The sequence below is a fragment of the Peromyscus maniculatus genome, chromosome 22 (genome assembly GCF_049852395.1).
Source record: "Peromyscus maniculatus bairdii isolate BWxNUB_F1_BW_parent chromosome 22, HU_Pman_BW_mat_3.1, whole genome shotgun sequence".
Classification (NCBI taxonomy): domain Eukaryota; kingdom Metazoa; phylum Chordata; class Mammalia; order Rodentia; family Cricetidae; genus Peromyscus; species Peromyscus maniculatus.
The window spans coordinates 13,843,884-13,869,121 of NC_134873.1; the positions used below are offsets into that span (position 1 = coordinate 13,843,884).

The following is a 25,238-nucleotide window of genomic DNA, read 5'->3' on the forward strand; positions in this document are numbered from 1 at the left end:
TTGGGATTTTGATGGGGATTGCATTGAATCTGTAGATTGCTTTTGGCAAGATTGCCATGTTTACAATGTTAATCCTACCTATAAATGAGCATGGGAGATTTTTCCATTTTTTGATGTCTTCTTCAATTTCTTTCTTCAGAGACTTAAAGTTCTTGTCATACAGGTCCTTCACTTGTTTAGTTAGAGTTACCCAAGGTATCATTTATGGCTATTGTAAAAAGTGATGTATCTCTGATTTCTTTCTCAGCCTGTTTGTCATTTGTATATAGGAGGGCTACTGATTTTTTTTAGCTAATCTTGTATCCTGCTATGTTGCTGAAGGTGTTTATAAGCTGTATGAGTTCCTTGGTAGAATTTTTGGAGTCACTTATGTATACTATCATATCATCTGCAAATAGTGAAAGCTTGACTTCTTCCTTTCCAATTTGTATCCGCTTGATCTCCTTTTGTTGTCTTATTGCTCTAGCTAGAACTTCAAGTACTATATTGAATAACTATGGAGAGAGTTGACAGTCTTGTTTTGTTCCTGATTTTAGTGGAACCACTTTGAGTTTCTCTCCATTTAATTTGATGTTGTCTGTTGGCTTGCTGTAAATTGCCTTTATTGTGTTTAGGTATGTTCCTTGTATTTCTGATCTCTCTTGAATCTTTATCATGAAGGGGTGTTGGATTTTGTCAAAGGCCTTTTCTGCATCTAGTGAGATGATCATGTGTTTTTTTTTTTTTTGAGTTTGTTTATATGGTGTATTACATTGACAGACTTTTGTATGTTGAACCACCCTTGCATCCCTGGGATGAAGCCTACTTGGTCATGGTGGATAATTGTTTTGATATGATCTTGGAATCTGTTTGCCAATATTTTATTGACTATTTTTGCATCAATTTTCATGAGGGAGATTGGTCTGTAGTTCTCTTTCTTTGTTGCATTTTTGTTTGGCTTGGGAATCAGAGTAATTGTAGCCCCATAGAAGGAGTTTGGTAATGTTCCTTCTGTTTCTGTTGTGTGGAACAATTTAAAGAGTATTGGTATTATCTCTCCTTTGAAGATCTGGTAGAATTCTGCACTGTTTATCTTGTCTTGATTTAAATAGGTATGTGATACATATCCAAAAAATTATCCATTTCCGTTAGATTTTCCAGTTTTAAAGAGTACAGTTTTTTTAAGTTCTCTAGATTTCCTCAATGTTAGATGTTATGTCACCCTTTTTGTTTCTGATTTTGCTAATTTGGATGCTCTCTCTCTCTCTCTCTGCCTTTTGGTTAGTTTTCATAAGGGCTTGTCTATCTTGTTGATTTTTCTCAAAGAACCAACTCTTTGTTTCATTGATTCTTTGAATTGTTCTCTTTATTTTATTGATTTCAGCTCTCAATTTGATTATTTCATGACGTCTATTCCTCCTGGGTGACTTTGCTTCTTCTTGTTCTAGGGCTTTCAGGTGTGCTGTTAAGTCACTAGCGTGAGATTTCTCCAACTGTTTTATGTGGGCATTTCATGCTATGAATTTCCCTCTTAGCACTGCTTTCATAATGTCCCATAAGTTTGGGTATTGGCATATTCATTTTCATTGAGCTCTAGGAAGTCTTTAATTTCTTATTTCTTCCTTGACCCATTGGTGATTCAGTTGATCATTATTCAGTTTCTCTGAGATTGTAGGCTTTCTGTAAATTTTGTTGTTGAAATCTAACTTTATACCATGGTGGTCTGATAGAACACAGAAAGTTATTCCAATTCTTTTGTATCTCTTGACATTTGCTTTGTGACCAAGGATGTGGTCGATTTTAAAGAAGGTTCCATGGGGTGCTGAGAATAAGGTATATTCTCTTTTGTTAGGGTGCAATGTTCTGTAGATATTAAGTCCATATGAGTCATAACATCAGTTAAGTCCCTTATTTCTTTGTTAAGTTTTAATTTGACAGATCTGTCCAGTGGTGAGAGTGGAGTATTGAAGTCTCCCACTATTAATGTGTGGGGTTTTATATGCGATTTAAGCTTTAGTAAGTTTCTTTTACATGTGTGGGTGCACTTGTGTTTGGGGCATAAATGTTCAGAATTGAAACTTGATCTTGGTGGATCTTTCCTGTCATGAGTATGTAATGTCCTTCTTGATCTCTTTTGATTAATTATAGTTTGAAGTCTATTTTCCTGGATATTATGATGGCTACACAGCCTGCTTCTTAAGACCATTTGATTCAAAAGACTTTTCCCTGCCTTTTATTCTTAGGTAGTGTCTATCTTTGAAATTGAGGTGTATTTCTTTTATGCAGCAGAAAGATGGATCCTGCTTTCATATCCATTCTGTTAGCCTGTGTCTTTTTATAGGTGTATTAAGTCCATTGATATTAAGAGATATTAATGACCAGTGATTGTTAGTTCCTGTTATCTTTTGGTGGTAGTGTGTGTGTACTTCTCTTCTTTGGGATTAACTGCTGTGGGGTTGTTTATTGCCTGTGTTTTTGTGGGTGTATCTGACTTCCTTAGGTTGGAATTTTCCTTCTAATGCTTTCTGTAGGGCTGAATTTGTGGATAGCTATTATTTAAATCTTGTTTTGTCTTGGAATGTCTTGTTCACTCCGTCTATGATGATTGAAAGTTTTGCTGGGTATATTAATCTAGACTGGCATCCATGGTCTGTTAGTGTCTGCATTACATTTGTCCAGGTCCTTTTGTCTTTCAAAGTCTCCATTGGGAAATTGGGTGTTATTCTGATGGGTTTACCTTTATAAGTCATTTGGCCTTTTTCTTTTGCTGCTCTTAATATTTTTCTTTATTCTGTACGTTTAGTTGTTTAATTATTAAATGGCAAGCGGACTTTTTGGGGGGTCTAGTTTGTTTGGTGTTCTATAGGCTTCTTGTATCTTCATAGGTATTTCCTTCTTTAAGTTGAGAAAGGTTTCTTCTATGATCTTGTTGAATATATTTTCTGTGCCTTTGAGCTTGTATTCTTCTCCTTCCTCTATCCCTATTATTGTTAGGTTTGGTCTTTTCATGGTGTCCCAGATTTCTTGGACATTTTGTGCTATGACTTTTTTGGCTTTGGTATTTTCTTTGACTGATGAATTAATTTCCTCTATTGTATCCTCTACACCAGAGATTCCATCTTCCATCTCTTGTATTCTGTTGGTTATACTTGTATCTGTGTTTCCTGTTCATTTACTCAGATTTTCTATTTCCAGCATTCTTTGTTTGTGTCTTCTTCACTGTTTCTATTTCCCTTTTCATGTCTTGAACTGTTTCCCTCACCTGTTTCATTGCTTTTTCATGGTTTTCTTATAGGGATTTATTGATTTCTTCTAATTTGTTATTTGCCTTTTGCTCTATTTCTTTATAAATTTCTTCCAATTTTTGTTTGTCTTTTTCTCAATTTGTATATTGATTTCTTCCACTTTTTTGTTTATCTTTTCCTCAATTTCATTTTTCATTTTTTCTTGAAAGGCCTATAGCATCTTCATGATGCTATTTTGAAGGTTGCTTTCTTCTGCTAATTCCACCTTGTGATGTTCAGGTCTTGCTGTTGGAGGAGGGCTAGGTTCTGGTGATGCCGTATTGCTTTTTATGTTGTGGTATGTACTTCTGCTTTACGTCTGCCCATCTCCTCCTCTAATCGGTATAAGAGGTACCTGTGTCTAAGCGAGTTGCTGTTGGTCCACTCTGTGCTTGTTGTGTCTGTGTCTCAGGGGGCCCTTCTGGGTCTAATCTTAACTCTTGCTCTAATTGGAGAAGGCAGATTCTGTGACTCAGGGAACTGCTCGTGGGTCAATTCAAGCTAGTTGATTCTGTGAGTCACAGATCCATTCTTGGTCTTCTCAGGGCTCTCGGTCCAATCAGAGCTGACTGATTCTGTGTCTCTGATAGTCTCTCTTGGTCCAATGAGAGGTGGCAGTTTCTACTTCTCAGAAAGCCACTCTTGGTCTAATGAGGGCTGGCAGGTTCCCTGTCTGCTGAGGTTACCCTTGATCCAATGACAGCCCTTTATCCAGTAAGAGCTCTCTCGCTTGCTCTCTCTCTCTCTCTCTCTCTCTCTCTCTCTCTCTCTCTCTCTCTCTCAGTCCAAATAGAGCTCTCTAGGTCTAAATAGAGCTGGGGGTTATTTTCCAAGCCTCAGGAAGTGGCTGGAGCCCCGGGCAGATGGGAATGGGGGCAGGACATGTAGATTGTGGGGTCTGCTGCTGAAGGGTCTTGGTGAACAGGGAGCCTTCCCACAGGAGCCCTGCCTGCTCACTGGTCTCTTTTTAATCACTGTTCAGTTATCATACCCAGTCACCAGCATCAATTAACTCAGTAAAGTAAAAGTTTAACTACACCGACTTTTATCTTTTTAATCACATCCCAGCTAAATAGATTCCATAGATTCTTAATTCAAATATATCACATGAAGCACCCTGATAGAGTACTTGGTTGACTCTCGAATGTTCCTATGAAATTTCATAATGCAGGCCTACATTGCTTTCAACATTCTCTTCCATGCTTCTAAACAATAACTCAGTAAACTCTAAGCACTCAATAGTTTGTCCCGCCCCAAATTCCAAAAATCTTTCACAATCATCTCTAAAACTTCAAGGGCAAATCAGAAATGCAAGTGAAGCTTGTAGCTGGAGAGTTTTCTCTCCAGGTCCCGCCAAGCTCCAGCAGTCCAACAGCCTACTTATAAAATAAACACACAGATGCTTATATTATTTTAACTGTTTGGCCTAATGGCTCAGGCTTCAGGCTATGTAGTTCTTACATCTTAAATTAATCCATTTCTATAAATCTATACCTTGCCAAATGGCTCATGGCTTACTGGCATCTTCACATGCTGCTTGTCATGGCGGTGACTGGCAGTGTCTCTTCCCACCTTCCTGTTGTCTCAGTTCTCCTGTTAGTCCTGCCTATACTTCCTGCCTGGCTACTGGCCAATCAATGTTTTATTTATTGACCAATCAGAGCATTTGACATACAGATCATTCCACAGCAGAAGCTAATACCATTTTTGTCTTAGTTTAATTTCTGTTGCTCTAATAAATACTACAACCCAAAGCAACTCTGCATGGAAAGTATTTATTTCACCTCACAGATTATATAACACCATGAAGGGAAGTCAGAGCAAGATCTGAAGTCAGGAACCCCACAGACTTGAATTGAATCAGAAATCATGGAGGAATCCTGCTTGTTGGCTTGTTCTCCATGTATTGCTCAGCTCATCATTTTTTAGTATATAACCCAGAACCACCTGTTCATAAGTGGCATTGTCTAAAGTTTATTTGGGTTCTCATATCATTCATCAATCAATCAAATGCCCACAGGCTTTTTTACAGAGAAATCTGATGGAAGAAATTTCTCAATTCAGGTTCTTTCTTCCCAGATGACTCTAAATAGTTTCATGTCAACAAAAAAACAAACCACATAGATAGCCTCAAATAGAAACTTTTTAAGAATAAGAAACTTAGAGAAATATGCATGAAGAGGAAAAAAGCTGTATCAGCATTGCCTGTGATATCAAAGATTTAGAAGGCCAAGTACTGGCACAGGTGCTCAGAAAGAATATGTGTTCATCAGTAAATTCATTCTGCTTTGTTAGAAAAATGCCTTGAACATCAGATATATGGGAACCCATTAATGCAGGTCTTTGTGAATCACCACAACACTCCCATTGTGAAGGCCAATAACTACACTCTCAGCTACATCCTGCTTATTTCCCTCAACCACTGTTTTCTCTGCTCCCTGTTATTCATTGGGCATCACACCATAGCCACTTATATCCTACAGCAGACCACATTTGGAGGGGTTTTCATGGTGGCTCTTTCAACTGTCTTGGCCAGGACAATAAATGTGGTCATAGCCTTCAAGCTCAGTACTCCAGGAAGAAGGATGAGATAAATTCTGGTATCAGGAGTTCCTAACTTCATCATTCCCATCTGTACTCTGATCCAACTTATTCTGTGAGGACTACAGTTGGGAACATCTCCTCCCTTCATTGACAGAGATGCACACACTGAACACAGTCAGATTGTCATTATGTGCTACAAAAGCTCAGCTAATACAAGGTTTCAAGGTGGCTTTGTTGGCCAGGAACCTCCCTGACAGATTCAATGAAGCCAGGTTCCTGGCATTCAGCATGCCTGTGTTCTACGGTGTCTGGGTCACCTTCCTCACTATCTAACATAGCACCAAGGAGAAGCACAGTGACTGTGGAGGTCTTCTCCCTCTTGGGCTCCAGTGCAGGGCTACTAGGGTGCATCTTTGTCCCAAAGTGCTACATAATTTCAATAAGACCAGATGCAAGATCTCTTCAAAATTTTAGTGATATATCATGCCATTAAGTGTATATTAACTCTTATAATTTTAATTGATACTCATATTTCTTGCAACCTTGACTTTGGTACATAAAAAAAGTTAGATTTTACAGTGTAAAATATGGTTTAAAAAAGTGACATTAGTCACTTGTTTACAATAAGAAATTAGTGTTCCCTTTCCTCCAATCATGATTTTGAAGCATTATGGTAATTGTTAGTAATTTTAGTACTTTGTACTGCTAATATTTCTTCAGATAAGTGAAAAGTAGCCTCCTCTTGGAATTAGGATTATAGTAGAATACTGACACATGAAATTGAATTGACTAGAAAAGTGGAACTCTTCATCATGTAGAGATGGTTTGTTAAAAAGTTAGAAATATTAAACCTTCCAGGTCAAACCCACAAAGACTTTGTAATTTAGACCATCTTTGCAATGTACACTGACAATATGGAAGAATGTGGAATTCTAAGAAAGAAAGAACATGTGGAAAAATGGGATTAATATTGTAGAAGACATGTAGGGACATGCAATTTGTTTGAAAATACTTCTGGTCATTGAGGTATTGACCACAGGGTGGTGAAATTAACTTTTAGGTTTTTTTTTTTTAATTAAGAAAAATTTTCCATTCATTTTACATACCAATCAAAGGTCTCCCTCTTCTCTCCTCCAAGCCTCCCCCTCCCAACCTCACCCACCACTCCTCCCCACAAGAAAGCAAGGCCCATGGGAGGCACATCCAGTAGAGGAGGCAAGTCCAAGCCCCTCCCCCTGCCTCAAGGCTGAGTGAGGTGTCCCATCATGGTAGTGGGCTCCAAAAAGCCCACTCATGCACCAGGGATGGATTCTGAGCCTACCACCAGGGGCCCCCAAGCAGATCAGGCTACACCACTGTCTCGCCATGCAGAGGGCCTAGCCCAGTTCCATGCAGGCTCCCCAGACCTTGAGAAATTGAGTTCTTTCACTACCTATGTGTGTTTTAATGGATTAAACTTCATCAACATTCTCTGAAGATCTAATTCTTTCCCCTCTGCTACAAGGATCTATTTCACTGTATTAGTTGGATGGCTTTTACCTTGAGATGTAACACCCTAGAAGTGATGTCAGGATGCATGAACTTTTTTGCCTGTTCAGCACCCAACACTGTTTGCTTAGTAAGTAAAGGGACACCTAGTAGATTCTCAGTGTGTTGGCCATATTACCTAGTGGAGAGTTGAGCATCTGGACACTTGCACAAGATTATACTTAAATCTTAAAATCATCTGATATTCAGTGAGATAGTGAAGGACAAATAATCCAAGTCCCTTCATGGCTTGGTGATAGTGGTCATGTTGGCAGTGTCCCATCTGAGACTCAGCCTGACACTGAGTGTAGCTCAAGAAGCAGATATGAGTCTGGAATTTAAATCTGAGCCTCCATGATTAGCCATGAAGCTTAAAGATCTTCTCACTTTTCACTTACAAGAAAAAAATTTCTGTCTTGAAGGACCTCAGAACTCCTTTACAATGTCTTACTAAGCCATCAGAGAAGCTTTTTCTTGCATTAAGTAGTAATTAACACAAAAATGCACAAATGGACAATATGAGGAGAATAAGAGACTTTGGAAAACTCCATCCTAAATGGAATGTCTTCATCAAAATCCTTCCTTAAGGCATCTATGTGGAAGTGGGGGCAGAAAGATTATAAGAGCCAGAGGGGGTAGATGAATTCTAGAAAACAGTGGTCCCCAGACACAACTGAACTTTAGCACATATGAAGTTTGAAGACTGTAGGAGCATGTATAGTGATTGTGCAGATGCAATCCAGATGGGGATCTTAGGCTGGAAAAGGAGAAGTGGACATTGGGTCCAACACTAATCAAGAAGGTATCTGCAATTGACACAATGGGAAATTAGTTTTATCTAGTGCAGTCTCACTGGGTATATTAACCACACTACAGGAGAGGCCCTCTGCCCAGGTGTAGTTGGCCAACACAACATGAATTCTATGATTTTGTCTTGTTGACTTTTTGTTTTGTTTGCTCATGTTTTGTCTTATTGGTTTTTCTTTGTTTTGATTTTCATTGTTATGTTTTGCAGAATTTTTATTTTTAAAAAGAGATATAAAGGGGCATGAAATAGGATGAGTAGAGATGTAGATAGGATCTGCAATGAGTTGGGGGAGGAAAAAATTTGATCAACATGTATTATATGGAAATTTAATTTCAAAATATTTTAAACTGAGCATGGTGGTTCATGCCTTTATTCACAGCACTCAGGAGGCAGAGGCAGGTGGATCTCTGAATTTGAGATCAGTCTGGTCTACAGAGTGACTACCAGGAATGTTACAGAAAAATCCTGTCTCAAAAACATTAAAAGCCAAAAATTATGTGATCTGTCATCAAAACAGTATACATTTATGGAAAGTGTAATTATGGATAAACTCTTAGATCAAGAGTCAATGACAGTGATTTAGAAAATGATTGCAGACCCTGGTCTGCCATGTAACTACTGCTCCTTCTAAATCAATCTTTTGTCCATAGCTGATTTACAATATCACTGGTATCCAGAATGTTGTATAGCTCTGTCTAGAGTTCTTGTCTCATGTAAAGAAGATTATAATATAGCAGAAAATGATAGGAAAGGGTCTTCTGTAAATGAGTTTTCAAACCCAAAATGGAATTGTAACCTTCTGGTGATGTATAATAGTGGCCCTTGGTTAAGTATGGATCATATGCTCCATAATGTGTATTGCAGTAGCACTGACTCCATGTATTTGGTGTACTGCATTCAGCACCAGCCCTCTCCAGGAGCATTGCAACTCTACAAACTGAAAACATATGCTCACCAAACCTTCCTTCAAACACCTGACTATCCATATCCCAGGCTATCCACAGGCATCTTCTATTTAATCTTTAAATATTTTTTGGCTTTAAGTTTGATATTTCTTTGAGGTTTTCATTCAGCCTACCAACTCTTTAGATACCTGTTAGCTGAGTGCAGTTAAATTTTCTTCTTACAGTATAGTGAAATTAGTGGCATCATTTGCAATGGGGTGCAATTGTAGACAGGGTAGACTTTTTTTACTACTATAGATGCCCACTGCTTTATTCTAAAAGCAGCCAAGATTATGCATATTAATAGAATATTAATTCTGAAAATTAACCTTTAATATGGATCTTGATATTTGAATTTAAATGGTAGTCACATTATGAAACATTTAAGAAGCCTACACTACATTTGCAATATGTGATTCACAATAACTAGGACTCATTTTTTCAAAAGTTAGAAGGCATTCATGGCCTCAAAATATAAAATAAAGTTACAAAATTTTGACCTATCAGATTTTACAGTCTAAAGTGTATGTATGTTTAAAAATCCTACAGTTTTCAATACATGTGTACTTGTACTAATAGATTTTCAAAGGCTTCAGAACTGTTAATTATACAAATTTTACCTTATTTGAATTAAAGAACATATCGAATGTATCACATAATATAAAAAATTAAAACATTGATTAATAGAAAATAGGTACAGTTACATGTATTGTTTTGAGCAGGGTAGAGGCAAACATTAGTTTGTAATTTAGCATCTCTTACTTTATAAGCATATTAAGGAGAAATCTTATTGATGTAAGGTGGCTTCACATGTGTTATAACTGAATGTATAAAGAGATTCATTAATCTTTTTCTTTTAATAATACAATGTCTGGTGCAGGAGCTGTTATAGTTCAAATAAATATCTCCTAAGGAAAAATATTGACCTACTAGTGCCAAGCCTGCAGTGATATGTGAAATGGAATATTTTTCAAGCAACTTTCTGTAGTGTCAGGTAGATAGGTAAAATTTTACCTTGCTGTTAAAAGGATTTCAGGGCACAAAGACTTACATTCATTCCTTTCACTGTGCTAGCATCCTCTGCCTTGTGTGCTTGCCATGGTTCAGTTCCTTAGTCACAGGCTTAAATTACTGGGCTCAACTAACCATACAATGAAACTGCTACAGCTTAAGACAAATCACTCGTCCTACTTTTCAAGTTGGTTTACACATGTTATATTTTATTGTGATAGAAAGCATTGAAAATAATTCAAACCCCAGCAGTTTTATTCACTGCTGATGAGAATGCAAACTGATGGAAAACAGGCTGGCGATTCCTCCAAAATCACAAAATAGACCTGCCATGTGATTCAGCTATAATATTCCTGGGCATAGGCCAAAGGACTCTGTATCTCACCTCATAGAGACTCGCTCATCCTTGATTATTTCTGCTCCATTCACAGTAGCCAAGAAAGGGAAGCAGTCTAGATATCCATTAGCTATTAATGTAAAATAAAAGTGAGTTACAAGTATTCAGTGGAGATTATTCAGCAGTTAAGAAAAATGAAATTCTGACAGTTGCAGGTAAGTACATGGATCTGGAAACAATCACTATGAATGAGCTGGCCCATACTCAGTATGACAAACATCCTACATTTTCTGTCATGTATGGATGTTAGCTATGGATATTTAGATATGTGTGTTTTATTTTAAGTACTCATAGAATTTAGGAAACTAATAATGTGCCATGGGGCTGAAAGGATCATTAAAAAGAGGAGAGATAGAATGTCATGGTTAAACAAAGGTTTAAGGGGATAAGAGAAAAAGAGTGATTAAATGGGGTTGAGAAAGGTAGAGCAAGGAAGAGGAGGGAATAAGTGAAGGGATAATGAGCATCAAGGGCCTTTTTGAAAATCACACAGCCCTCATTTCACACTAATCAGTTATCCCAAACTAAGTGGTCAGCCCTAAAAACATACACACAAATAATATTATGCTAACTAAGCATGTTGTATTTATGCATGTTATATAATAGTTGTATATAACAACTATTAATGAAATAGAGGGTCATGGATATCAAAGGGAGTAATGAGGGGGTATATAGGAAGGCTTCAGGAGAGGAAGAGGAATGATATAAATATAATCTCAAACAATAAAAGTACTAATTTTAAGTGTGATCAGGATGTGGAAGTATAGCTCTCCACAACTGATAGCTTCTGATGGGGGTAGGGGAGGGGAAGGATTCATTTTGTCTAAGGAGCAGGCCACTGATAGTTTGATCATGCTCCAGTGAGTATGTAGATAAGACAAATTGGACCTGGTTTTTTTTCTTATTTTTAATTCTTTTCATTTTTACTTTTTTGGGATGGCATTACAGTGGTGAAGGGTGGACATGGAAGTAATGGGAAGTGAGTGTGATTTGGGTGCATGATATGAAATTCGCAGAGAATCAATAAAAATGTTGTGTTCAAAAGTAATAATTTTTGAAATATTAAAAGTTGCAGGGAAACCAAGTAGTACTGTAGAAGCTTCCTGAAATATATCCTTGCAAATACTTTAGAAGCATTTTAATGGAATTACACAATAGTTTGTGAAGTACATGTGTAGTAGACACCACATGCAAGCCAATCAACTTCAATACCAGAAATGGATTGTCTCTTTTGGAATTGTTACCAGTGGGTCCCCTTTGACCCTAAATGTTACAGTCTATTGACATTGTTCTGGGTTACTCTCCGGAACTTCATGGTAGCATATTGCTGAATATATTAAATGTTTGAGTCACAAAATATGGAGAAATCAACCTGATGCTAAGGTGGAAACTTCTGGCTGTCTTTTTTTTTTTTTTTTCCATCACAGGCAATTTATTTTGTTCTATTCATTCACAGTTAATACAGAAAATACTTGGAAACATTTCCATATAATGTTTGACACAGAAATCAACAAATAGAAGTATACAATGTTGACAGGAGGCAGTACATTTATAATTTATAACCCCAAATGTATTTATAAATTAGAAATGGAAAGATCTACAAATGAAATTATGAAGGTTCACCAAAGTCATTTAATCTGTTAGTTTCTCATTCATTTTTATGTCTTAATAATATTCTATTGTATGAATAAGCCACATTTTATTTCTCTCCAGTATTTGATAGCTATTTGAGTTGTTTTAACACTTTTACTATTAGCAACACACTGCTGTAAACCTTCATGTACATGTTTCATAGGTGCACATTTTCAGTAGTTTGAGGTTATATTCCTAAGGGTAGAATTGTTGAGTAACAGAGTAACAATGTTTTGCATTTTGACCAACCACCAAACTGTTTTGCCAAAGTGGCACACCATTTTACAATCTCACCAAATCCTTGTTTTTAAGGCTCTGATTTTTGTACAAAAGCATTCAATCATTCTGTCAGACCAAACCAGGAAAAGTAAGCTATAGTTCAGAGCTGTTCTATTCCATTTACTATGCAAAGCCAATCTTGGCGTTTGCAACTCTCAGCCCTTTTGAGTATTCTTGCAGTGTTCACCTTTTCCTCCACCACTATTTTTTCTTCTTTTTTTCTGGTTTATTTCTATCTATTACAAATGTATAAGAAATCCTCCATCAACGCTGTTGATAGCAGCAGAACCTTGAGAAATATACCTTTGGTTTGCCTCAGAAAAGGAACACATATTATACTGTAAAGTTTATAAAATTGGTGCAAAACATTGTAATAATGTTACAATACCAGTTTTAAGAGTTCAGTAACTAATGGGGAGCCGATGGGATACATGCAGAACTGTGAAAGCGATCTCACTTGGCCAGCTGTACACGTAGACTGTAAATCTACATTCAGATCATTTCTGAACTAAGACTATCATCTCAGTTTATCTGTTGAGGTCAACCAGGAAACCCTAGAATATACCTTGATTTTTGCAAAAAAACAAAATGGGGGGTGGGGGTTCTTCAGCATTTCAGTCCACGAGTAACAGTATCCTAACAGGCAAAGTGTTCTCTCACTGTCAACATAGAATGAACTGCTGCTGGAGGTCAACTTGGGCTTTAATTTGCATTAGCACTTATATGCATAGTAGTCCAAGTTGTTGACCTCATGACTTTAAAAAGTAACTCTAAAAAAGTAAAATGGCCCTTCTTGGAAGACTAAAGAAAGACATCCAGCCACAGTTGTATAAAGTCTCATCAAAACAATATACCCTTTTATGAATTACGCCTCAATTAAAAAAAAAAGTAGCCCCAAATAAGAAGCAGCTCTGAAAAAGAAAATATAACTTAAAATATCTGAAAAAAAACAAACAAGGTGAATACAGGTTCAAAAGTAATTAAGATATATTTTCTTAAGGCTATCTAGAATTAGGCTTTAAAGAATTCTACCACTTCAAGTTTACCACTAGTTACTAGATACCTATTTACAAACAAGATGTTCACCTTTTTTGTTTATCAAGAGAAAAATCTACCTTCAGACTATGAGGGTGGTGATGGGGAGGGGCTAGAAAACAAGATTCAAACAATCCCATGCAAATATCACATTTTTCAAATGGAAGAACTCCAAACTGCACTAGAAGTTCCAATCACTAAGACACTTTCCATTGAAATGATTTAAGTACAACTACATGGCACCAAGGTTTAGGCCTAATATAGGCCTGAAAACCAAGTCCTTGTTTTCTGGAAGAAAGGCCTCAAAAGTCCCACTCAATTCCATATAACAATACTTCAAAGATCAATCAGGTTTTCCTTTCCTTAATATTTTTGTTTTTGACTTCTAATCCTAAAGACTAGATTAAAACTTAACTCATTTCCCAGAAAGCATTGCTTCCCTTTGCTCTATGAAAGAGTCCACCAAGACCTCTTCCTCAAAACCATCTAGCCCCCAGCCTCCAGCCTTTGCTTGTGATGCATCTTTCTCAACATCCTGAAAAGGTAATGTAGGTAAAATATGCTCATAAACATTAAAACTAGTTATTAGAAAGACGTAACTAGCTTTATAATTTAAGTTTTAAAGCATAAATACTTGCAGCTTAATCTGCACTGACAATGATTGTCGAAGCCTAGAATTCAACATTTACAAATTCTCATTCACACACACAAAACACACTATTATCACACAACTTGTGTCTTGAGAGAATCTTCTGCTTTTTAAATCTTTGGCCTCCCAGTCAATCCCAAGTTCAACCAACTTTTCCGAGTTCTGGTAGTTACCTGGATCACTGAGGCATTGCCACAAGACTTCTTCTCTTTTAAAACATCCTTTTTCTCTAGATATTAGGATAGCTACACCAGCTTGTTTCTTCTGTGGTGTATGTTGGTGTGGGATTATCTATTGCTTGATTTTTCATGGATGTGTTTAGCTTCTTTGGGTTGAATTTTCCCTTCTAGTGCTTTCTGTAAGGCTGGGTTTGTAGACAGGTATTGATTAAATCTGGTTTTATCCTGGAATATTTTGTTTACTCCGCCTATGGTGATTAAGAGTTTTGCTGGGTATAATAGTCTGGGTTGGCATCCGTGGTCTCTTAGTGTCTGCATGAGATTTGTCCATGATCTTCTAGCTTTCATAGTCTCTATTGAGTAGTCTGGTGTTATTCTGATGGGTTTACCTTTATACGTTACTTGGTCTTTTTCCTTTGCGGCTCTTAATATTTTTTCTTTGTTCTGTGTGTTTAGTATTTTGATTATTATGTGGCGAGGGGACTTTTTTTTTGGATCCAGCCTATTCGGTGTTCTGTAAGCTTCTTGTATCTTCATATGTATTTCTTTCTTTAGGTTAGGAAAGTTTTCTTCTATGATTTTGTTGAATATATTTTCTGTGCCTTTGAGTTGGTATTCTTCTCCTTCTTCTATCCCTATTATTCTTAGGTTTGGTCTTTTCATGGTGTCCCAAATTTCCTGGACGTTTTGTGTTATGACTTTTTTGTCTTTAGTGTTTTCTTTGACTGACGAATCTATTTTCTCTATCGTGTCTTCAGTGTCAGAGATTCTCTGTTCCATCTCTTGCAATAGGTTGGTTATGCTTGTTTGTGGTGATAATCTAATTGTACTGAATTATTATTTTGATTGTATGTTAATAAATAAAGTTGTCTGGGAGTCAGAGCTATTAGAGCCATAGCAAGAGTGTGGCGGTGGTGGCACACGCCTTTAATCCCATAGATATCTGTGTGTTCAGGGTCAGAGCTATTAGAGCCATAGCAAGAGTGTGGCAGTGGTGGCACACGCCTTTAATCCCATAAGATCTCTGTGTGTTCAGGGATACAGCCAGCATTGGAGACATATGCCTTTAAGACCTAGGGGGCTGTACATTCAGACAGTGACGAGGCAGTCATGTGTTTGGGTTTACAACCAATGAGAAGGCAGAACAACATACTTTAAAAATACGAACCGACAGGAAGTAGGTCTCTTTTCGCGAAGCTGGGACAGCAGGAGGAAGGGTGAGATTTTAGCTCTGAGCTCTGACTTCTCGGCTTTCTCTTTTACATTGTTTCTGTGTTTCTTATTTAATAAGACGGTTGGTTACATCTACACTTGTTTCTGTAGTTCCTGTTCATTTTGTCAGGATTTCTATTTCCAGCATTCCCTCAGCATGTGTTTTCTTTATTGTCTCAAATTCATTTTTCAGATCTTGGAATGTTTCTTTCATCTGTTTAATTGCTTTTTCTTGGTTTGATTTGATTTCTTCCCATTTTTTGTTCGTTTTTTCTTCCATTTCTTTAAGGGAGATTTTAATTTCCTCTCTAATGGAGTTTTTCATTTCCTCTTTAAGGGAAGTTTTTATTTCCTCTTTAAGAGAGTTTTTCATTTCCTCTTTAAGGAAAGTTTTTATTTCCTCTTTAAGGTAGTTTTTCATTTCCTCTTTAAGGAAAGTTTTTATTTCCTCATTGAGGGGATGTTTTATTTCTTCTTTAAGGGCCTCTATCATCTTCTTAAAGTCATTTTTAGGGTTGATCTCTTCTGTTTCTTCTGTCATGGTATGTTTAGGTCTTGCGGGTGTAGAATCACTAGGTTCTGATGTTGCCATATAGGTCTTTATGTTGTTGCCTGTATTTTTGCACTGGCGTCTACTCATCTTTTCCTCTGTGCGGTGCAGGTGGTGTCTGTGTCTGAAAGTGCCTCTCTTGTTCTAACTTTTAGTTTTGGTTTGGTAGGGGTTCTTGGTTAAATTGGTGGGTGCTATTGGGCTGTTTCTTCAGGGACAGCTGATTTCAGTCGGTGAATTATATACTTATGATTCTCGTGATCTGGTTTGGTGACTGGGTAGCGCCTTCTTCTGTGTTCCCAGGTCACGTTTTGTTCATTTGTCAACTCCTCAGCTGATCTTGTTTCTTCAGACTTCAAACTGTAGGCATCTGAATCCTCTCTCAGATGGGTTTCAGCTGAGCAGGGTAGTCTCACCAACACCTCCAAGTTGTTGGGTTTCACAAGATCAGCAGTTGGGCCCTGGGTTGTCCCCAGATGGAGTGTCCAGACTCGCCCTGGTTCTGACCCACGGAGATAGCCTCTTCCCCAGGTGTTGGGGCTAGGGGCGTCCCCGTTCCAAGCTGTGTCTGCCCCTCTCTGTCCCCGGGCCTGTCCACCCCTGTGGCCCACCGCCACAGGCCCACCTGCGTCCACTTGTCTCCACCGCTGGGCCTGTATGTCCCTGTCAGCTGCCGCTGGGTCTGTCCACCTCTGCAGGCGGCCAATGGGCCTGTATGTCTCTGCCGGCTGCCGCTGCGGGCCTACCTACCTCTGCTTGTCACTGCTGCCGGGCCCATCCACCTCTGCGAACTGCCACGGGGCCTGTATGTCTCGGCCGGTTGCCGCTGGGCCTGTACGTCCCTGTCGGCCGCTGCCACCGGCCCTTCCACCTCCGCAAGTCGCCGACCTGCGTCCGCCTGTCTCCGCCGCGTGGTCTGTCCACCTCTGTGGACCACCGCCAGGCCTGAATGTCTCTGTCGGCCGCCGCCGCTGGTCCTGTCTACCTCTGTCTGTTTATCTCCACCACCGGGCCCGTCCACCTCCGTCTGCTTATCTCTGCTACAGGGCCTGTACACCTCTGTGGGCCGCCACTGGGCGTGAATGTCTCCGCCAGCTGCCGCTGGGCCTAAATGTCCCTGTCAGCCGCTGCCGCCGGACCGGTCTACCTCCGCGGGCCGCTGCCACAGGCCTACCTGCGTCTGCTTGTCTCCGCCATCTTCCTGGCTGTCTTTTATAATGTGAGATGGTACTGTGTACACTGCTGGAGAAAAGTGACTAACACTCTTACCCAGCTGCAAACTGTAGGGGCTACAATAATGACTGTCTTGTCAAGATATGGACACTGTTGCAATAGCAGTAAGAATGCTATGGCAGTAATAAACCACTTTCTGATTGGACTTAAGGTTTACTACACAACATGGATCACATAACCTGGACTATTTTCAAGAAAAAGGACTTGTGGGTAGAGATAACATAGGCCCTAGAGGAGAACTTCTTACTATTATTCTACTAAATGGACATAGTACTAATATAGCTTCTTATGAGGTATTGCTACACCCACAGAGTAGTACATCTTACAGCATTCATCAGAGAAGCCTCATGCAGTAGATGGCTATTAATAGAGGGACCACAACTAGTCCACATGCAGATAATAAGAGACTCTTTTGTCTCAGCTATAAGTGGGAAGTCAATATCATATCCCTCCCTCAAGGATCAGGGATCATCAGGGGATAGAGGAAGGGAAGACTCAAAGAGCTAGAAGTGTTCCCTAAATACTACAGGGCACTTGCAAACATGAACTCATAGTATTATGACAACATGTCTAACACCTGCACAATCACAAGCCAGACAAAATCTAGGCATGGAGGTAGGGAGGAAATCCCAACCTTAGTTGAGTAGCTACTGTCATTTTGTAATTTCTGAAACACAGAAGGTGAGATTTTTGGTTTGTTTGTTCTGTTTTGTTTTTACTGGTGTGACCTCTTTGGTTGGTCAATCATACTACAGAGAAGGCCTCAGTTAAAGAGCCAACAGCAATTGCTCTTTTTAAAAAAGAAATGAAGAAGAAGAAGAAGAAGAAGGAGGAGGAGGAGGAGGAGGAGAAGGAGGAGGAGGAGGAGGAAGAAGAAGAAGAACAAGAAGAAGAAGAAGAAGAAGAAGAAGAAGAAGAAGAAGAAGAAGAAGAAGAAGAAGAAGAAGAAATTGAAGTTCATTGATAGGGTGATGGCATAAAGCCAGAAAGTGTTTGGGAATAGATGTCATAAATATTATTCAAATACACCATGTGCCATCTCCTATAATCAGATTGATGACTACCCAAATTGTCATCATAGAACCTTCATCCAGTAACTGACAGAAGCAGATGCAGAGATCCACAGCTAAGCACTGGGTGGAGCTCCCAGAGTCCAGTCAAAGAGAGGGAGGAGAGATTATATGAGCAAAGGGATCAAGATCATGATGAGGAACGTCACAGAGATAGCTGATCTGAGATAGTTGTAGCTCACTGACTCTGGACTAACAGCTTGAGAACCTGCATGGGACCGAACTAGGCCCTTTGAATGTGGGTAACAATTGTGTGACTTAGGCAGTTTGCGGGGGCACTGGCAACGGGACCAAGATTTATCCTTAGTGCATTAACTGGCTTTTTGGAGCCCATTCCCTATGGAATGTCAATACAGGGAGGAGGGGCTTGGTCCTGGCCCAACTTGATATGCCAGACTTTGTTGGTTCCCCATGGAAGATCTTACCCTCTCTGAAGAGTGGTAGGGGGTGGGCTAGGTGGAAGGTGGGAGGTAAGGAGGAGGGGAGGGAGGGGGAATGGTGGTTGGTATGTAAAAGGAAAAAATTAAATACAAAAAAAATCTCAAAGAATTAATAAAAATAGTTATGAGAAACAAAGTCCACAAAGTCATAAGAAGTAAAGAACACAATACAGAATAAAAAATGTAAGGTGGAATCAAGATGGAAATTAAAAACATCCTTATAATGGAGAGAAAATGAAAGCAGAACAAAATAAAATGGATGGAACAAAATAAATAAAATTCAATGAGGCAATTACTGCCCCAGTTGCCAGCCAGCAGGGAAGACTCCTGTGGGCAGGCTTCCTAGTAACACCCCCCCCCATTAGACCCTGCAATCTACAAGACCCACTCCCTACCCCAAATCCACCCATTCCCCTGCAACCTCAGCAGCGTCCTGAAACACAGAGTCCACCAGCTCTGATTGGACCAAGAGGTGAGTGACTCTTCTCTCACCCAAAGAGTCTTGCCTTTAGGACCTAGGCCCAGGAACTCAACCCATGCCTGGGAATCCCCACCCATCACTGCCCCAGTTACTGGCTAGCAGAGAAGACTCCTGTGGGCAGGTTTCCCCATCAATAGCCCCATTGGACCCTACAATCTACAAAACCCACTCCCTACCCAAACTCCAACCATCCCCCTGTGACATCAGCAGCTTCCTGAGACACAGAATCTGCCAGCTCTGATTGTACCAAGGGGTGAGCGACTCTTCTCCCACCTAGTGAGTCCTGCCTTTAGGACCTAGGCCCTGAGACACAACACAGAATCTGCCAGCTCTGATTGGATCAAGATCCAGTAACTGATGGAAGCATATGCAGAGATCCACAGCCAAGCACCAGGCTAAGCTCCAGGAGTCCAGTCAAAGAGAGAGAAGAAGGATTCTATGAGCAAGGGGCATCAAGATCATAATGGGAAAACTTATGGGGACAACCAAACCAAACTAGTAGGAACTCATGAACTTTAGACCAACAACTATGGAGCCTCCATGGACTGGATTAGGCCCTCTGCATAAACGAGACAGTTGTGTAGCTTGATCTGCTTAAGGGGCCCCCTGGCGGTAGGATCAGGATCCATCCCTGGTGCATGAGCTGGTATGTCCCACTACCAATGATGGGACACCTTGCATAGCCTTGGCGGGGCGGGGGGCATTAAACCCACCTCTACTGAATGTACAAGGCTCTGCTGACTCCCCATGGAAGACCATACCTTGTTGGAGGAGAGAATAGGGAGTGGGCTGGGGGGAAGGCTGGAGGGGTGGGAGAAGGGAAGAGGGGGGATCTGTGGTTGGTATACAAAATAAATATAAAAATTCCTTAATTAAAAAAAATTCAATGAGGCAAGTTTACAGCAGTAAGTACCTATTGCAAACAAAATGAGAGATTTCATATTATGTCTTGTTGGTTCTCTTGAAGTTCTTGAAAAAACAAGGAAAAATAACACCCAATAAAAGTAAATGGGAAAGGATAATCAAAGTCAGGGCTCAAATTAATGATACAGAAACACACACACACAAAAAAAAACAATACAATGGATTGACAAGATGAATAGTTTGTTCTAAGAAAAGATGAGTAAGGTTGATACATACTTCCCCCTAAAGAAAGAGAAGGTCCAAGTCAATAAAATAATATTTGAACACAAAGACATTACACCAGACAGTGAAGAAATTCAGAAACTTTTAAGGATAAAACTTTAATAACCAAAAGCCCACCAAACTAGAAAATCTATGTGAAATTAATGGATTTATATGTGTATATATGGCTTACTTAACTCAAATTAAGATAAAATAAATAACACATAACATTTAATGATACAAAAGAATTAATTAAAAATCTCCCAATTAAAAAAGCTGAGTACCAGAAGTATTGAATAGAAGGTTCTACCAGACCTTTCAAGAAGAACTAACACTAACAATCCTTAAATAGAATAGAAATCCTAAATAATAAGTATAAAATATAAATAAAATAAATAATAAAATTCTAAAAGAAAATGAAGGACCACTTCCAAGTGGTCCAGTATTTTCCTGAACACAAAACCCAACAAGACTCAGTTATAGAAAAGAAAATTAAGGTTTAATATCTAAAGAATCATAGAGCATCTCAAAATATACTATAGAATGGAAGAAGAAAATATACTCCAGAATTCTTTTCGTAATGCAAAAATTACACTGATCCCAAAATTGTTTAAAGCATAACACAAGGGGAAACTATAAACCAATGTCCCTGAATAAAAATGATACAAATTTTTCAAACATAATACTTGCAAACCAAATTCAAGAACACAACAAAAAGATCATAAAAGTATTCTTTGAGATTGTTTTACCTAGAAGTGACAGCATATAGCCACCCATAAACATCAACAATGTGACTGCCTAAATAATACTTGAACAATAGCAACACCAATTATGTTAATGAGGGAAATATAATGGGGTCCCAACCTAGACAATCAACTATGAATAATTAATATCTAATGAAAGAAGGAAAGTAAGTCCCTCCCAGAGATGAGCCCCCATGCTCTCTAATACAAAGTGTCTGTTCAAAAAACACCCTATACATAAAAACAACAAAAATAGACTCCACAGATTGTATTCATATATAAATAAATGCATACATATATAATAATGATGATGATGATGAAAGAAAAAGAGCCAACAATTTGAAAGTAGTGAGAACATGGAAAGGAGATAATATTAAAAGGACTATGGAAGAAAAGAGAATATGGAAGTGATATAATTATATTCTAATTAAAATTAAAAATAGTCCCTGTTCAACCACAGGCCACACCTGACAGAAAACTGTAAGCTGCCTATTATAGCTGAAGTTGCCCACAAAATCTTGTTGACCTTTTTGTGGGGCGTTTACCCACCACCGCCTCAGTTCCCCAGAGTTTCTTGAGTGCAATCAGCAGGAAATATTAGATAGAAGGATTTATTGCGGAGAATATCGCAGAGATAAACAGATAGAAAATAAAAAATAGCCTCGAGAGGGCCTCTATTCGGACCTGCTGGGTAAAGCCATGAAGAACCCGAGAACGGGCTCCTACATGTCCCCCCTTCTTAATATATATAAAAAAAAAACTATTAATGGCTTACAGCAGTCTCCATAGCTGAATGAATACTCCCAGTATGGGAGTAGAGGATGATATAGATGGCATTTCTCTTTTGAATTAGGTCCAAGGTGACTACAGCAGTCTTAGCTGCCTCAAGCCCTTTCTAAACCAAAAACTCTTAAGGCAACTACAAACTTAAAGAATCCCTTAGCTTCATCATTACCATTAAGAGCTTAACATAAATATCACTATACATAGTCACAATTCTCCCAATCTTACAACACAAAGCAAACTCTTAATAGAACCATTTGAATTAGCATATATGGTGCTATATATAGTTAACAATTTTCTCTGTCTTACAACTTTAACTCAATCATTTGAATTTTCTTGTTAACAGAACATAGGGAAAACTTTGATGTATTCACAAACTTAAATATTTCCTTATCTCCACAAAACCAGGATGCATTAATATCAATAGGTTTCTGCGAACATAATTCAATCTCATAACTCCTCCTTTTCTTCATAATTTTTTAAACAAAATCTCAAACCTATTTAGAGGAACCCAAACATATACAATTCCTACAAACCCATATTGAAAAGCAATATTTTCAATCTAACCATTAACACTTTGAAAATTTTTAGCAAAACATCCAAAAGCAGTTTCTTAATAAAACTCTTTACACACTTTAAAAGTAGTCTCAGTATACCCCATTTGCATTTCTTACTAACAAAACATGACATTAATCCACTCAAACAACAATTTAAATTAAATAGACTAAGGAATATTAACTTTTTCTTTATAATTTTAAGCAAAAATCTCAAGCCTAGTTAGAAAACCCAAACTTTTCTGTTTAAACAGTTCCATTTGTAACACAAAACCAGTTCCATAAGTAATTCCATTTTTACATAAACAGTTCCACAAAACAATTCATAAATCACCAGTTAATAAAGCATATATGCATACACAAAATTACATCTTGATTCTAAGTACAAATACATTTCTTCATTTAAACAGTTCCATTTTTAACCCAATTCCAGAAAACCGTTCCTAGGTCATTACTCAAAACTGTCCCATTGCAATGAAATCTCTATTGTTTATTTCATTTAAGTCTTAAAATTCAAATGATAAATTCTTGTACTTGCCTTCCAAATATGAGAAATCCATAACCAAAATCTTTTTGTAATTTTATCTCATTTTTAAGTTCAAAAAGTTCAAACAAGAAAAATTCTGGTATCAGGCTTTCACTTCCAAATATGAAGAGACGTTTTTCAACCAAAATTTTTTGCAGTTAATAATTTTTGTTCAAACAAGCATCTCTGAACTTTTATTCTCAAGCCAGAGACCTTTTTAGGTACAGTAGTATTCTAAACCGCACCATTTTTGATGTTTTTCTGTGTTGCGTCGATTTTCCACGGATCTCAGCTGCGGATGCCTTGTTGTGCTGGTTCTGGTGTCCGCCATTCTTAGCTTCTTAGCGGCTTCTGGAGCTTTTGAAACCATTCAGACTGCCTACTTTGCAGTCTACTGGGACACTAACTTTCTGTGTCTCAGGTTCTTTCACCATATACATTAAGAATAGATTCACACTTAACATTTACACTTTTTTTACAAACTCAGATAACATGTGCTTAAGCATAAACTCACTCAACATTTACACATTTTTACAAACTCACATATAACATTAACATCTGCTTATTTATACTTTAAGGTAACTATAGAACTACTTTAGCAAATATATTTCTTATTAATTCTTATATACTTATATTCATTCCATCTTATTTCTTATTTAAACTTACATTTACAACTAGCATCTTACAAGCTTATTACTACATGTCTTAAGATTAACTTAGATACTTCTTACAAGCTTATATTCTTGAAGGAACTCTATAGATCTATTTTACAAACTTATATAGGCTACCATTAGCATATATCTAACTTAGCAAACACCTAAAGATTTCTTAACACAGATCTAACAAGACAGAATTTCTACAAACTCACCTATCTTATTTTCATCTTTCTACTTCTTACTCTTAATGATTATCACTATCTCCATTAGAAAGATTCTCTTAACTAGACAGGAAGTACGTACATCATTTCTAAAGTTTAGAGTTTATAGTCAGCTTTGTTATAAAGCACTGGGATTTAGTGAGTGTTGTCATTATAGAGTTGTGATACTTGTTGCTGGGGGATTGTAACATTCTCGGGACAAAGCCACACCCCAAAGTTGCTGAGTTCTCTAGGCCTTTCCGAACCGGCAGAGATGTACTGTCAGCGGTAAACGGTTTTTAATTAGAGGCTGTCCCTTCACCCAAATTCATAATAGCTCCCCTAAGAACTTCAGTTCAAACAAACGTTTCTATCACAGCAGTACTTTTGGTTTGCTCTACTGAAAAACTTCACTTCACTGCTGAGGGTGAAATTATCCTATTTAGCTGCTGTAAAGCTCTTTGCCAAACTGCACAGCTATTAGGTGATATAAGGTATTTTTCTAAAGAAGCTAGTAAAGCCAAAAGCGGCACAGCTCCGAACTCTTATTTCCTCACTGTTTGCATTAAACCAGTGACAAAAACCTCAAATACTAATCGAGCCACTTTCATTCTGGTTCCTTTATAGGAACCTCATTGGAGCTGACCTTCCTTAGTTCCACGCTCCTTACAAAACGCTGCAGTAACCACCGAGCTTCTTTCTCCTCTTGTGAAAAAACACAAACATGTCCTCGACCCCATATTAAAACAGGATCCGGACCCTTCCAAATCCCGAGCAGGGATCTTTCCATTTCACTTGAGTTTCAGGATTTAGCATTTTCACTTCATTAGCTTTAACTCCTGATGTTATTAGCAGCTGTGATATTTAGCATTGATTTCTTATAAGGAACTTTCAGGTGAAGCAACTCTTTTGTAAGACAGCTAGATTTTCTGAAGTTTGTTTCCCATCTAGAAAGCAGTCATTTCTTTTTTGAATGCCTGTTTCCTTGTCTCCTTATTAGATTTGCAAAGGAATTACTCATTGCAGGCAGTTTGTTCAAAAGGCAAAGAACTTTTTTAATTTCAACATAAGTTTCTTCATATCTAAGACAATATTCAGTGTTAAACTGCTTTCCCTTGTTTTAAGGATTTTAAGGTGACTTGTTTGCTCTTATAGGTAGCTTTCTGCCATCCAGCAACCGTAAAAACTTTGCACAGCTATTAGGGTAAATAAGGCATTTTACGAAAGGAGTCCCAAACCTTGAAGCTCCTAGTCCCATATCCTTTCAATTTTTCATTGGAACTGACACTTAAACCCTTAGACGATTTTCCTACTCATTCTTTTAAAAGCTGTATTTTAAGTTTACCATGAACGTATTTTCAAGTTGACAAAAGTGTTTCAGGGCAATGTCGTCATCT

At 38.2% G+C, this 25,238-nt stretch overlaps 1 protein-coding gene across 4 annotated transcripts in view; it reads right to left on the bottom strand.

The window, feature by feature from the left end:
* The window catches only part of LOC102922927 (vomeronasal type-2 receptor 116-like), a 181,590-nt gene that overhangs the window by 113,339 nt on the left and 43,013 nt on the right, over positions 1-25,238 (bottom strand). Inside the window, exon 4 of one of the 4 annotated variants that reach the window (XR_013047377.1) lies at positions 10,286-10,564. The exons of the other annotated variants lie outside the window; for them this stretch is intronic. The gene's annotated coding sequence lies outside the window, so the exon portion shown is untranslated. Of the gene's footprint in view, positions 1-10,285; positions 10,565-25,238 lie in introns of those variants that run through there. 4 annotated transcript variants of the gene reach the window in all.